The sequence below is a fragment of the Ornithorhynchus anatinus genome, chromosome 14 (assembly GCF_004115215.2).
Source record: "Ornithorhynchus anatinus isolate Pmale09 chromosome 14, mOrnAna1.pri.v4, whole genome shotgun sequence".
Taxonomy (NCBI): domain Eukaryota; kingdom Metazoa; phylum Chordata; class Mammalia; order Monotremata; family Ornithorhynchidae; genus Ornithorhynchus; species Ornithorhynchus anatinus.
The window spans coordinates 15,896,487-15,910,975 of NC_041741.1; the positions used below are offsets into that span (position 1 = coordinate 15,896,487).

At 42.9% G+C, this 14,489-nt stretch overlaps 1 long non-coding RNA gene across 1 annotated transcript; it reads right to left on the reverse strand.

The window, feature by feature from the left end:
* Window positions 1–2,781: 2,781 nt before the first annotated feature.
* On the reverse strand, window positions 2,782–14,450 carry LOC114816710. Its single transcript, XR_003764518.2, has 3 exons — window positions 14,196–14,450; window positions 12,880–12,994; window positions 2,782–2,964 (listed from the first exon to the last, which is right to left on the reverse strand). It is a non-coding gene; the product is annotated as an uncharacterized LOC114816710 (long non-coding RNA).
* Between the last annotated feature and the right edge of the window lie 39 nt (window positions 14,451–14,489).

Consider the following 14,489-nt stretch of genomic DNA (forward strand, 5'->3'; position numbering starts at 1 on the left):
AATCAATTGTATTTATTGAGGGTTTTCTGTGTGCAGACCCCTGTATGAAGCACTTGGCCTAGTACGATACAACAGAGTTGGTAGACACGTTCCCTGACTTTAGGGAGTTTACGGTTTAGAGTGGGAGACGGACATTAATAGAAATTAATAAATTATAGATATGTATATAAGTGCTGTGGTGGAGTGAGGGTGGAGTGACTATCACCTATAAAATGGGGATTCAATAACTGTTCTCCCGTCTTGCCACTTGTCTGCTGTGTGACCTTGAGCAAGTCACTTCACTTCTCTGGACCTCAGTTACCTGATCTGTAAAATAAGGATTGAGACCGTGAGCTCAATGTGGGACAGGGACTGTGACCGATCCTCCATACTGAGTTTACAGTCTAGAGACAAGATTACATTCATTCATTCAATCGTACTTATTGAGCACTTGCTGTGTGAAAAGCACTGTACAAAGCTCTTGGGCGGGTACAACATACGGTCTAGAGTCTCTGTGACACATCCCTGGGCCGTCATGGAGGGAGAGACAGAAACAGAGATAGAGAGATGGAGAGCGAGACAGAAGGGAGAGGAATTATGGATTAGGGACACAAATACAGCACACTGATTTTGATTTAGTTCTTTGTCTACTCCAGAAAGATCCCAGAATGGATTATCTTCAATCAATCAGTTGATCAATCCATGATATTTGCTGGCCACGTACTGAGTGCAGAGCATAATATTATATGCATAATTTATTTATTTCTATTAATCTCTGTCTCCCCCTCTAGACTGTAAACTTGTTAGGGGAGGGGAATGTTTCTGTTTATTGTTATATAGTACTCTCCCAAGTGCTTAGTTCAATGCTCTGCACATAGGAAGCGCTCAACAAATACAATTGATCGATTATGTGCTTGGGAGAGTATAATAGAGTCAGTAGGAATGATTCCTGTTCTTAAGGAATTTACAATCTAGTGGGAAATTGAAATCATGACTGGGAAAAATGTTCCAGTTGATCTAGAGGGAATGGAGGAGTTTTCATGTGATATTTTTGTGATTCCATTTTTTTTAACATTCCCTGTGGGTCTGTCATCCGTCCCTCTCCCCCTTCTATTCGTCAACCGAAACCCCCTGGAGGGCCACAGGGACGGGGTCTAATTCTCCTCTGCTTATTCCCCTTCCTAGCATTTAATCAATCAATGCTATTTACTGAGTGCTTACTATGTGCAGAGCACTGCACTAAGTGCTAGGGAGAGCACAGTGTAACAGACTGCCTTCAAAAAGGCTTCGAAGATAAATGAAGGGTATTCCAGGCCAGAGGCAGGACCTGTGCATTAGGCGGTGGCGAGATCAAACAGAGGTCAAACTGCAATCTCGTGGCAGAGCTAGGATTAGAACCCAGGTTCTCTGACTCCCAGGCCTTCTGACTCCCAGGCCCTGTGCTCTTTCTACTAGGCCTCACTGCCCCCCATAAGCTCCTTGTGGGCAGGGATTGTTTCTTATAGTGTAGTTTCCTGAGCGTTTAGTTCAAAGTCACCACTCAATAAGTACCATGGATTGAAGGAAGGGGTCAAGGAGGATCCTGGAAAGGTCATTCCTGCTCCCGAGGAGCCAAGCCGACTCGGAATTCCTTAGCCATTTCAGCAAGGCCCCTCTCCAGCTGGGACACCCCACCATCTGCTTGCCATCTTGTAGATTTAATATTTGCTGTCAGAGACGTGCAGATGGAGGAAAACTAGGCGATCCGAACCTGTGCAAATCAGTGTGGCCAAAGACACGCGTGTGTGTCTGGAGAGAATTAGCTAAATGCAAACCTCAGTAATAAGTCCCCCAAATATTCTAGTTCATAGCAGTAGTTCCCCACTTGCCCTTTTTTCGGGGAAGAAGAGTGAATGAATCGGCATGATTTTCTAGTCTCCGGCAAAAACTCTGACTTTTTCAGAGAAGTGCCTGTCAGCTTACATTCCTAACAATGATAATAATAATGATATTTGTTAAGTGCTTACTATGTGCCAGGCACTGAACTCCACACTGGGGTGGATACCAGCAAATTGGGTTGGACACAATCCATGTCCCACATAGGGCTCACAGTCTTAATCCCCATTTTGTAGATGAGGTAACTGAGGCACAGAAAAGTGACTTGCCCAAGGTCACATAGCAGATAAGTGATGGAGCCAGGATTAGAACCCATGATCGTCTGACTCCCAGGCCCATGCCCTATCCACTACACTTTGCTAATAAGGGAGAGCCTCCTGTAGGTCACCTGCTTGACCTATGGGTTAGCCTGTTTCATTCAATCGCATTTACTGAGTGCTTACTGTGTGCAGAGCACTGTACTAAGCGCTTGTACATTCAAGCCAAGACCCCTGGAGAGGGTGTGTGTGTCGGGGAGGAGCCAAATGAGCCTCTCCCAACTTTTGGAGTGGGAGTGGCTGTACACACAGAAGGTCAAAGAGGGAAATTGAGAGCAATACTTGATCTGAAAACAAAATGTTTGAACTGGAAAATTTCCCAGTGGATTACTCAAAAAGACTTTGAGAGTGATACCGGGCTGTTTTTCTGGGGGGTTTTCTGCACAAGATCTCAAAATATGTGAAAGATGAAACACACACAATAAGCTCAGTTTCAAAAAGTTCTATCAGTGTTATATGATTATCTCTCTACTGGAAGGTAATTAAGCTCTACGGGATTCCAAGGAACAAACCCTTTCAGAAATTCCACTTCCTCCAAGAGGCATTCCACAACTGATTTTCACAATCCTTGATTCTGTCAACCCAAAAGATAGTCTTAACACTTAGGTATAGATCAATGCTCCAAACGCCATATAGTTTATCACTGATTTCATTTTTTCCGTACACCTTACTAATAAAGCTTTCTACTTTCTTCTTCCACTGAATGCTTATAATTTCCATCTCCCTATTTCTTCTATTAGATTGTGAACTCCTTTGAAGCAGGACTCTTGTAGTTTTCCAAATTCCAAGTCCTCTGAAAAGAGAAAAAATAATAATAAAATAATAGAAATTTTGGTAATTGTTAAACTCTTACTTTGTGCCAAGGATTGTATTAAGCACTGAGCTAATAATAATAATAATATTTCTTAAACATTTACTATATGCCAAGCACTGTACTAAGCACTGGGGTAGATATAGAATAATCAGGTCCTTCATGGGGCTCACATTCTAACTAGGAGGAAGAACAGGTATTGAATTCCTTCACAGATGCCTGAATTTGTCTCCGTTGCATTTGCTGAAGAATACAACTTCTCCATTTTTCCAGTTCTCTGCCTAATGTCTTTCTGAGGGGGATATGTCCCGATCAGAGTAACAGTAGTAGAGTATTTTCACAGAACAACATGTTCATTTTCATCAATTTACATCTCTCATGGCAGGAAAGAAATTCTGCTCCCAAGTCCCCGATTCGCCACTCCATCAGTTATGTTGCGTTAATCTCAAAGCCGCCCTTCCTTTAAAATGTAAATTCTTTGATCGGGGAGGAATGGTGTAATATTGTTTAAAAGATATATTTAAGACAGCGGAAGCGTAATCGTTATTTACATATCCATAGATCTGCGTGCTCTAGTGTATTAATTAAATAATGAGGTGTGGTTCTGGTATTAGCTTTGCTTCAGGTTTCACTTTGTACTTTCAAACACTCCAGATAATTACATAATCACAAAAGCCCTGGAGGGTTTTCATTTTCTAGTGATTGTATCATAAGGTCTTAATAACATCCTCCTAAGCTTAAAAGAAAACTACCTCCTGACACTATATTGTTCAGATCAGATTAGTTTGTTAGCTAGCTCCGTGGAATGAACATGTGGCCTGCCAGAGAAAAGATTGTGTTGTATCTACAAACTCTCCTTTCCTGTCTTCAGGCCTTTTCAGTGGCCGTTACACCAGCCTCCCCCAGCTACCTTTAGTATCTCTAAAATGTCCCTTCTAAAATGTCATCTGTCCCAGCTTTACTCAGAGAAAGCAACCCTTCAATCAATCCATCGACTGATCATATTTATTGAGCGCTTACCGTGGGCAGAACGCTGTACTAAGCGCTTGGGAGAGTGCAGTGTAACAGAGTTGATTGGACAAGCTCCCTGCCCACCAGTCTGGTCTGTATAGTGCAGTGATCTCCCAATATGCGAATTATCAATTAATGACATTTGTCAAGTGTCTATTTGGGGCAGAACACTGTACTAAGTGCTTGGAAGAGTACAATTTAGTAAGTAGATTCAGTCCCTACCCTCAAAGAGCTTCCAGAATAATAATAATAATAGTACTTAAGTACCTACTCTGAGTCAAGCACTGTTCTAAGCACTGGGGCAGATACAAGTTAATCACATTGGACACAGTCCCTGTTCCACATGGTGCTTACGTTCTTAATCCCCATTTGACAGATAAGGTAGCTGAGGCCCAAAGAAGTTAAGTAACTTGCCCAGAGTCCGTGCAGTGGAGCCAGAATTAAAACCCAGGTCCCTCTGACTCCCAGGCCCGTGCTTTATCCACTAAGCATTACAGCCTCTCAGTGTGATGAAGGAGGAAGACATTAAAATAAATTAGACTGGGGAAGGGCTCAAATCCTTCCTGCCTAGATGATGGGCAAGGAGTGTGTCTGTTTATTGTTACAGTGAACTCTCCCTAATACTCTGTACAGTGCTTGACACACAGTAAGCACTCAATTAATACGATCAAATGAATGAATGAATGTTTGAATATAAGGATATACACATACATGTAAAGATGATGCGATAGAGAAGGAAAATAGGGTGAGGATGAGAATCAATCAGTGGTATTTACTGAGCGGCTGCTGTGTGCAGAGCACTGTTCTAAGTGCCGGGGAGAGTACAACACAACAGAATTGGTAGATGTGCTTCCTGCCCCCAAGAAGCTTACAGTCTACAGAGGGAGGCAGGGATTAAAATAGATTATGGCTAGGGGGAATAGCAGAGTATAAAAATAGTATTGTCAGCAGCGAGAGTGAATATCAAAGTGCTTGAGGTATATAGGGGTCCCTGGAGAAGATGATATTTTAATAGGACTTGGAAGATGGGGAGAGTAGAGAACTAGAGGATATGAAAGGGTGGGAGTTCCAGACAGGAGGGAGGGTTTGAGCACGTGGTCAGTGGTGAGATAGGTGAGAGGCCTCTCAGTTCAACATTAAATGGCCGGTCAAGAGAACCTACAACTAAGTCTTGGAATGCAGCCAGCTAAGCAACCCTTTTTTAAATGGTATTTGTTAAGCTTACTATGAGTCAGGCACTGTACTAAGCACTGGGGTAGATACAAGCCAATCAGGTTGGACGCAGTCCTCATCCCACATAGGGCTCACCGTCTTCCCTCCTGTTTGACAGATGAGGGAACCGTGGCACAGAGAAGTGAAGTGACTTGCCCGAGGTCACACGGCAGATAAGTGACAGCCAGGAGAAGAATCCAGCTCTGAAGCAACACTCACAGGACTGAATCCGTGAGAGGAATGCGACAGATGATACGCAAGTCACCACTGAATGGAGAGTTGAGAGAGAGCACTAGCAAAACACCCAAGAGAAAGTTTGAAAGCAAGGTGGGTATTCCAGTTATCCAAGTGGCAAGAGAGAAGCAGAACGTAAACCCTGGGAGCAGATCAGTTGAGTAAGGGGCAGTTACGAGGTTACCCGGAATGTAGTTGGAGGAAAAAGCAGAGAGGCAAAGAATTATGCAAACCATGACCATAACAGACTATCCGTCCATCAATCAGTGGTATTTATTGAGCACTTACTGTGTGCAGAGCACTCAGAGCTTGGGAGAGTACAATACAGGAGAATTAGCAGAACATTCCCTGCCCGTAACAAGCTTACAATCCAGAGGAGAGAGTATTGAAGAAATGTAGCATTTTGATTATATTTTAAAGCCACAAAGCATCAAGAATCTGACCTCATGTTATAATAGCATGTTGTTTCAACTCCAGGGAGGGTCTCACTACCCACTGCCAGAACCTGGAAAAAGTAATATTCAGCACTGAGAATTGCTGGCATTTCTGTGGAAGACTACAAAGGGGAAATTTACTATGTGGGGGTTTACCTCAATTTACAGCACACAAGGCAGATGCCAGGGGATTTCAAAGATGTCAAGAAGAAAAGTGTGAGAGCCCACTGCAAAAATGATTCTGACTCCTCCCTGCTTTATTATTAGCATTATTAATATTTCCAACAAGATCCTAAATGAGACCATTTGGTACCCCTTCTGGAAAATACCCTTAACCCTCACTCCCTGAGGTAAAACAGTATGAACCGAAAAAACCTGACATGAAAATAAAGATTTTCTCTGGCAAGCATGAGCTGAATGTTATCTCGAAATCCTGCTACCTAGGCAGCATATTGTCTCCCAGAGGATGGATAGATAATAATAATAATAATAATGGTATTTGTTAAGTGATTACTATGTACCAGGCACTGTAATAAGCACTGGGGTAGATATAAGATCATCGGATTAGACACAGTCCCTGACCCACATGGGGCTCACAATCTTAATCCCAATTTTACACATGACGAAACTGAGGACCAGAGAAATGAAATGATTTGCCCAAGGTCACACAGCAGATGAGTAGTGGAGTCAGGATTTAGATCCCAGGTCCTCTGACTACCAGGCCTGGGCTCTATCCACATGCTGCTCCTGAGGACAACAGAATTCAGTTGGCCAAAATGCAGAATGACAGTCGGAGGCAGGGTGGTTCATTCATTCATTCATTCATTCAATAGTATTTATTGAGCGCTTACTATGTGCAGAGCACTGTACTAAGCGCTTGGGATGAACAAGTCGGCAACAGATAGAGACAGTCCCTGCCGTTTGACGGGCTTACAGTCTAATCGGGGGAGACGGACAGACAAGAACAATGGCACTAAACAGCGTCAAGGGGAAGAACATCTCGTAAAAACAATGGCAACTAAATAGAATCAAGGCGATGTACAATTCATTGTACCACCACAATTCATGTGGTGGTAGCCACATGGCCTCAAATTACATGTCAAATGGAAATCTACAAAGCTGTTACCATATATAACCTTCCGCAGGACTATCACTGAAGGTCCCTCAGGCTTCTCAAGAGAAACAGCATGACTTAGTGGAAAGAGCATGGGCCTAGGAGTCAGAGGACCTGAGTTCTAATTCCGGTTCTGCCACATATCTGCTATGTGACCTCAGGTAAGTCACTTCACTTCTCTGTAACTTCTCACTTCACTTCTCAGTTTCCTCATCCAGATTCAATGCATATTTTTTAAATGGCATTTGCTAAGTAATAATAGTGATAACAATAATAACAGTGGTTAAGCACTTACTGTTCTAAGCGCCAGAGTAGATACAAGTTTATCAGGTTGGACACAGGCCCTGTCCCCCTTGGGTCTCACAATTTAAGTAGGAGGGAGTAGGATTTAATCCCCATTTTACAGAGAGGGAAACTGAGGCACAGAGAAGTTAAGTGACTTTCTTGCTATGGGCAAGCACTGGTCTAAGTGCTGGGATAGAGACAGATCAGTCAGACCAGACATAGTCCCTGACCCCCATTGTGTTTACGATCTTAATAGGTGGGAGGATGGATATCGAATCCCCATTTTATAGTTCAGAAAGCTGAAATCCAGAGAAGTGAAGTGACTAACCCAAGTTCTCACAGCTGGCAAGTGGCAGAACCAGAATTAGAACCCAAATCCTCTGACTTCCAAGCCTGTGCTCTTTCCATTAGGCCATACTTCTTCCTATTCTCCCTCTGACTTAGACAATGAGCCCAGTGTGGGACAGAAACTCTGTTGGGTCTGCTTAATTTGTAACTATCCCAACATTTGGAGCAGTGTTTTGCACATAGTGAGCATTTAACAAATATCATGAAAATAAAAATAAGGACAATGTTGCAGTGTGGAATGGATTGCTAATTGCCGAGTTGTGCTTTTGGCTACACCCGCATCCCTAAATACTCTCTCCCTACCAGATGGAGCCTTTGCATTTTAAGCTTTAATTTCTTTGAAATATTAAAAGCAATCCCCATCTACTGCCAAACCTGATGAATACCAAACTCCTTTTGCCCAGCTTTATGCCAAGCAACACTCAAGCCTCCACAAGCAGCAACACTTTGGATGTGAAGGACAGCTACATTTATATATAGTAATTATATGCATTAAGATATGTAACGGATTAAAATGTATTGTTAAATTATACGAGTGAGTTAGCCAGGAGGATTGCTACCGGTTTTATTTTTTCTCCTTGTTAATTTGGCAATATTTTATTTTTACACTTTAAGCTTAATTTCTTTGAGGGATTTAGTAATATATAATTTTGAGGAACAAAGGAGAAGTGAGTGCTTGCCCAAGGACAGGTGGATAGATCCAATAGCCAACAACAGCTTCTTTTTATTTTGGGTGTTTGTTAACCGCTTACTACGTACCAGACACTGTACTAGAGCTGCCCACAAAGAGCTTACAGTCAAAAAGGGGAGACAGGTTTTAAAATCAATTTTAGCTATGGACGGAAGTGCTGTGGGGCTGAGGGTGAGGTGAATATAATAATAATAATAATGGTATTTGTTAAGTGCGTACTCTGTCCCAAGCACTGTTCTAAGCGCTGAGGTAGATACAGTATAATCAGGTTGTCCCACATGGGGCTCACAGTTTTAATCCTCATTTTACAGATGAGAGGCAACTGAGGCACAGAGAAGTTAAGTGGTTTGCCCAAGGTCACACAGCAGACAAGTGGCAGAGCCGGGATTAGAACCCACGTCCTCTGACTCCCAAGCCTGTGGTCTTCCCACTAAGTCACGTTGCTTTTCCTGTACTTAAATATCATGTGCGTAAAGCGTACAGATGCAAGTACAAGGGCAACGCAGAAGAAAGAGAAAGTAGGGGGAATGAGGGCTTAGTCAGGAAGGCCCTTTGGAGGAGGTGTGATTTTAATAAGGCTTTGAAGGTAGGGAAAATGGTGGTCTGTCAGATTTAACGTGGCCAGGCCAGAGGGAGGACATTGGCAAAGAGTTGGAGGTGAGTTAGACAAAATCGAGTTACAAAATTGAGAAGGTTGGCGTAGAGGGGCAAAATATGCGGGCTGGGTTGCAGTAGGAGAGTAATGATGTGAGGTAGGAGGGGGCAAGGTGATCGAATGCTTTAAAGGCAATAGTGAGGAGTTTCTGTTTGATGTGGAGGTGGGTGGACTGGAGTGGGGAAACATGGACTAAATTTTTTTTAGAAAAAGCTCTGGGCAGCAGAGTGAAGTATGGACTGGAGAAGGCAGAGATAGAAGGCTGGAAGGTCAGCAAGGAAGGTCAAGCAGTCAAGAAGTGAGTAGTCATTTCTCACAGAATTCAGAATTTCCAGATTCTTTTGATATCAACAATCAATCGAAGTGTTTACTGAACCCCTACCATGTTTAATTTCCACCTTTCTATACTCTTTCCCAGTGCTCTGCAAACAGTAAGCATTTAATAAATACTCTTACTGCATGCTAAGTGCTCACCATAGCACTTCCTTGATTCATTCAATCATATTTACTGGGTACTTACCATGTGCAACACACTGTACTAAGCACTTGGGAGAGTACAATATAACAAGTACGTAGTTACGATCCCTGCCCTCAAGGAGTTTACAGTGTCAGACCTCTGCTCTCCCCATCTTCAGAGCATTTCTTCAAACTCCCTTCTGAGGGACTCTTCCCGATTCATTCATCTTCTCCTCACATCAGTCAGTCATCAGTCGCATTTATAGAGTGCTTACTGTGTGCAGAGCACTGTACTAAGCACTTGGGAGAGTACAATACAACAATAAACAGACACAGTCCCTTCCCGCAATGAGCTTACAGTCTAGATTTTTCCACTTTTGCATCACATCTACAATTCTTCCCTCATCACCCCATTTAACACTTCTGTAGAAAATTGTTACATTCACTACTGTCTAAGCATTTATCTCTTCACATATCCATCCATTGTTCCATTTGTCCATTGTTCCATTTGCTGCTTCTTCCTATTTAAATTACACTTTGTATGTCCCCCACCCCCAAATACATTGTAAGCTTCTTGAGGGCAAGGATTGAGTTTTCTAACTCTTTTGCATTGTACTTTCCTCAGCACTCAGTACAGTGCTCTGCATTACAGTAATGACTCAATCAATACCATTGACTGATTGATTATAAAGAGGAAGGGCACAGGCAAAGAGTTGGTAGAGGGATTTCACCCTAAGATTTTTCGATTCAGAAGTTCACAGGCTGATCTTTTGGGAAACAGGGATTTCCTCAAAATGCCTCTTAATGCGTGTGATCTAGTGGATAGAGAGGGGATTGGGTGTCAGAAGGACCTGGGTTCTAGTCTCAGCTCTGCTACCTCCCTGCTGTGTGACCGTGGATGAGTCATTTCATTTCTCTGTGCCTCAGTTCCCTCATCTGTAAAATAGGGATTAATACTGGGAGCCTTATGTGTGTGAACAGTCAGTGTTCAACCTGATTACCTTGCAGCTATCCCAACACTTAGAACAATGCCTGGCACGTCCTAAGTGCTTAACAAATACCATAAAATTGCATTCTATCTGCTTTCTAAGAGTTTAGTTTCTAATTAGGGCAAGCAGAAATATTACTGCAGCCTCTATTTTTTAAGCCTAAGTCTACATTGGCTTTAATAGAGTAATATATTATCTACAAATGAGCTGGAGAAGCATTTTTTTCATCTGAGCTCACAGAGTTCAAAGACTAAATATATCACAGTGACAAACAGCAAAATGTTATTCTTGTATTTATGTAAAACTTGTTGCCTCATTTGTTTGTGTTTCATATAAACATCAATTTTCCTATTTCCAAAGAAAATAGAGCAGAAGATGAATTCTGATGGAAAAAAAGTATTGTTAATGAGCCATGCATAATGGCTCTTTGTCTTACGGCTTTTTCCGATAAAAAGCCACTAATATCAATCAGTCATATTTAATCGATTGTATTTGTTGATTGCTTACTATGTGCAGAGCACCGTACTAAGAGCTTGGGAGAGTACAACACAACAATAAACAGACACAGTCCCTGCCCTCAATGAGCCTACAGTCTAGAGAAAAAATTTTTAAGGTCTCACTGAGATTTGAACTCCGACAGCAAGTTTCAGAGTCCAACGTGCTAATCATCACACAACGAGGCAGCTAGAGGTTTACTGCATTGCATTTGAGCCCAATTTGGGAATCCTACAGAGGAGATTTCCATAGTTTTCTTGGGAACATGCTCTACTTTAACCACAATGGACATCTTTCAACTAAGGTTTATATTTCATTCATGTTTTCACAGGTGCCAGTGCCTACGGCTAGAAATGCCCCCTGTGTCATACATGTCTGCATATAAAGGTAGAGTTCACCTAGAATGATGTGTAAGTGTGACCGTGGTGGCATCTTGCTGGTTCAGTCTGCACAGGGCAAGACAAATGTTTGAAGAATATTCTGGAACCCATGGGCAAATAGTTTCATTTTAGGCACTTAGTACAGTGCTCTGCACACAGTAAGTGGTCAATATATATGATTGAATGAATGAATCTATCTGATGGGAGTGTCAGCTACTGGAAAGCACTTTTTAAAAACAGTGGTATTTGTTAAGCGCCTAATACAAGCCAGGCACTCTACTAAATGATGGAATAGAGACAAGCTAATCAGGTTGTATATAGTCCATGTCCCACACTGGGTTCGCAGTCTTAATCCTGATTTTACAGATGAGAAAACTGAGGCACAGAGAAGCTAACTTACTTCCCCAAAGCCTCACAGCAGACAAGTGACAGAGCTGGGATTAGAACCCAGATCCTCTGACTCCCGGGCCTGAGCTCCATCCACTACCCCACGCTGCTCCCAAATAGCTGAGGGCTATGAAAGCGGGGGCTGTGAGTTTCCACAAAAGTGTACCCAGTATACGTCTAGTGATCTTTGGAAACAGATTACCTTCTCTCTCCTCCTGGCTCCCTTACCAAGCTGCTGCTCCCTAAATCTTGGTCCTACTTACCCCAGGACCAGGGCAGGGGTGGTGGCTAAAGCCAGCGGATCCCGTTTTTGACCCCAAGATCCATACTGGGGTCACGGGAGCCGTGACCCACGGCGGAGTTCCTCAACTGGATCAAGTTTTCAACTCCCCAGATTTGTCTCCTCTCATTCCCAGGGTGTCTTTCCCTTCCGTCTCTCCTTCCATCCACATTTCATACCCTCCCTTTTTATCACGTGTCTGTCTTGTTTGTTTTATGGTAATTGTTTAGTGCTTACTATGTGTCAAACACTGTACTAAGGCTGGGATTGGTAAAAGTAAATAAGACGAGTCGGTCGATCGTATTTATTGAGCTTACTGTGTGCAGAGCACTGTACTAAGTGCTTGGGAGAGTATGCTATAACACCATAATGGACATGTTCATTGTCCATGATCAACTCCACTCTGGGTCACTGCTCCCTCAGCCCTTGATACAGATCTTGGGGTCAAAAGCAGGATCCACTGACTTTAGCCACCACCCCTACATTGGTCCTGGGGTAGGTAGGACCAAGATTTAGGGGGCAGCAACTTGGTAAGAGAGCCAGGAGGAGGAAGAAGGTAATCTGCTCCCAAGGATCACTATGTGTGCCATGTGCACTGTGTGGACACTCAAGACCCCTGCTTCCACAGCCCCTGGCTATTCGGGAGCAGCATGATGTAGTGATAGAGCACGGACCTGAGAGTCAGAAGGTCATGGGTTCTAATCCCGGCTCTGCCACTTGTCTGCTGTGTGACCGTGGGCAAGTCACTTCACTTCTCTGGGCCTCGGTTCCCTCATCGGTAAAATGAGGATTGAGACTATGAGCCCCATGTGGGACGGGGACTGTGTCTAACCCGATTGGCTTGTATCCATTCCACCGCTTAATATGGTGCCTGGCACATAGTAAGCACTTAACATAAATATCGCAGTTATTATTATTATTATTACTTGGAGTGCATCTTCAGCCCATCCGATGGAGGAAGCATGGAAGACTCTGATGATGAAGAGGCTTCGGAAGATTTCCCTACTCATCGTTCTATCAATTCCATATGACCTGTTTTCTCTCATCGAAAAGAATAGATACAGTGTTATCTCTTGAGTCTCACATTCCACACATTTCCCTCCTCATTTCTCACTTCCCTTCCCTTTCCTGTCTCTTCCCTCCCCCAACCCTCATTCATGCACTTGCACACAAACACCCCCTCGCACACACACACAGAAACGCACACACACGTCCATTTGGACAATAGGATCATTATAGAAATGATCTAAAACATGTGGATGGCAGCCAATATTTAGATATGGTGCAGTAAATCCTGGAAGGCATGAAAAAAAAGGCAATATCTCAACTTATTGCAGAGAAAAATGAGTAGGTCATGTTAAGTACTTAGAATCATAAAATTGCATATAAAATATTACTACGTTTAACATCCTGCTTTTAATATTGGGTGGGGAGGGAGAGAGGAGTCAAATGTGGAAAAGGACAGGTTTCTAGCTCTTTGACAAATTGGTGCTCTGTAGATTTTCCAATCTGAAAACCACTTTGATCGGGCAGAAGTCCAAAGGAAGATAACAACAACAGTAACAATAATAATAGTAGTAGCTTTGCTATTTGTTCAGTGTTTACTCTGTACCAAGCACTATACTAAATGATGGAGTAGGTAAAAGATAAGACAAAGTCCATGTCCCAGATGGGGTGCACAGTCTAGTGGGGAAGGAGAACGGGTAATGAATCCTCATTTCACAGATGAGGAAACTGAGGCTCAGAGAAGAAAAGCGACTTGGATAAGGTCACTCAGCACGTAAGTGCCATAGCTGGGATTAGATCCCAGGTTTTCTGACTTGCAGTGAGTTCTTTTTCCACTTAAATGACTGGGAGTTTCCTCATCTGCAAAGTGGAGGTTCAATCCCTGTTCTCCCTCCTACTTAGACTGTGAGCCCTACAGTATAAGTGTTTAAGAAATACCACAATTATTATTGTTGTTTTGTTATTTTATTATTATAAAGAAGAAGAAGGAAAAGGGGGAAGAAGAGGAGGAGAAGGAGAAGAAGAAGAAAAAGAAGGAGGAGGAGGAAGAAGAGGAGAAAAAGAAGAAGGTGGAGGAGGAGGAGAAGAAGAAGGTGGAGGAAGAGGAGGAGAAAGAACAGAATTCCTTTTTGAGGAGTTTTTTTTCTCAGCTTTGAAAACAATTCTCAAACAAGAATCATGTAAGTGAGCTATGTCTTCCCCTGGCCAACAGGTAAAGCAAGGGTCTGGAGTCTACCATTTTCCAAACAACCTAAACACTAGCCTGGGTGTGAGTCAACCAGGGTTAGCGTAGGCAGAGTTGGTATTATTGATGTTTCGTCTGTATCGCCAGCAAACTTCTGGGTGCTGAGACGGCGAAAATGACGATGATGGCACCTCCTGTCGTGAACCAAGGAGGAATCTTGGGATGGGAAATCTGCTCAAGGGATTTTCCCACGGCCCCTCGCCATCTGTCCTCTCTGCCAGTCGTGTCGTAGGAAGGGATGCAGCACATTCTAGAATTTTCCAGGTAAAACCTCTTCATGACCTA